Here is a 1453-nt window from a genome sequence, read left to right on the forward strand (position 1 = left end):
AAAAGGAACAGCATCGCGCGTCAAACAGCGACGACCCATCTGAAGCGATCTTTCATTTATACACCGTTTGTAAACAGAGAGATGTATAAAGCGCGGGGAATCATTCGAAACCCTGGGGCTATTCGAGCTTGCATTTCAGCAAATTATCATCTCAAACATTTCACTCGTTTGCTTTTTCTAAATTTATAGGAGAGCTTCTTTCGTTTATTTTTGACACACCTTTCGTAAATATCGTTTCTGGCAACGTCGGGAGCGTGGATTTCTACAAGTGAACAATCGCGCCGATCCGATAACTTCCAGCAGGATGGAGAATCTTTATAGATTATCTTCCGAGAACTCGGTGCTTTCACGGGCGGTCGTTTATAAATTTTAACGAACGACTCGCGCGCCGTGACGCACTTGCGCTAGTTCGAAGAGATATTTCGAAATTTGTTTCTCTCCTTTAACGGCCTGCATTTAGTGTATCGGTTGCGATTTTCGTCACATCGTTTCCACGACAAACGCCGACGAACTGCCCAACTATCGCTCGTACGTTGCGACTCTTTCTTTGTTTATCGTTCATTCATTCTTTCAATTTCGTTCGATAATCCCGCTCCGAAACGTTCTACTTTCGTTGAACGACGGCGAGATGTTTAGAAAGAAATGAATTACTCTTTTTTCGAGAAGCAAACGCAAGCAGTCTTTTGTTAAGAAAACGACCCTCAGCCAGGCGTGGTCCAGGAATTGTATCCGTGGACCGCAATGTGCGTTCGAAATGTCGATGTTCATGTGTCCTGCAGTTCACACGTTGACGCGCAATTAGCTGCGTTCTTCATCGACCCACGAGCCAAGTGATCCACCGTTCAGGGTAATCGTAAAATTTTGTATTTCAAACTCTTTAGATCTTTAGAGTGTTATTTTCATTATTAACACGCATCACATTCGATACCCACATCACTCTCCCACCCGGCGCGTGCGGGAGAGCGAATTCGGGCGTCGCCAACGTATTTGTTTGTTTGTTCGATCGTTGACGACACGATCGCGTCCAAGGACGGAAACCGTCGGAGAAACGCCCAGTGGCACGCTCCTCTCGACGGTCGGGCGTAAAGTACATTTAAAAACCTTGAAAAGTACGAACGCACACAAGGAATGCGAGCGCGCGTCCTGTCGCTGAATCGTGGGTTGCGAGATTCGAACAGACACACGGCCGGCGACGATCGGTCTAACTAATGGACACATAGTTTTTCAAAGACTCGCTATCGTCGCTTCTCAGCCGGTCCGTAAACAACACACATCGATCAGGCGGACGCACGAATCTTACCACGGTGCGTGTTTCGTAGATTCCAGGTTACCCGCAAGTACCTCTCTCTCCCTCTCGAAAGAGGAATCTCGATCCGTCCTTTTTGGACAATGGAGAAATCTTTTTATCGCAACACGGATGGCAAAGAAACAACCAAAGCGTAGGAGCGTGGGG

The 1453-nt window shown here is 47.1% G+C and overlaps 1 non-coding gene across 1 annotated transcript; it reads right to left on the reverse strand.

Annotated features, from left to right (window-relative positions):
- Positions 1 to 695: 695 nt before the first annotated feature.
- Positions 696 to 850, reverse strand: LOC143307467 (5.8S ribosomal RNA). The gene has a single exon (XR_013064604.1). It is a non-coding gene; the product is annotated as a 5.8S ribosomal RNA (ribosomal RNA).
- Between the last annotated feature and the right edge of the window lie 603 nt (positions 851 to 1453).

Source organism: Osmia lignaria, unplaced genomic scaffold, assembly GCF_051020975.1.
Source record: "Osmia lignaria lignaria isolate PbOS001 unplaced genomic scaffold, iyOsmLign1 scaffold0055, whole genome shotgun sequence".
NCBI lineage: Eukaryota > Metazoa > Arthropoda > Insecta > Hymenoptera > Megachilidae > Osmia > Osmia lignaria.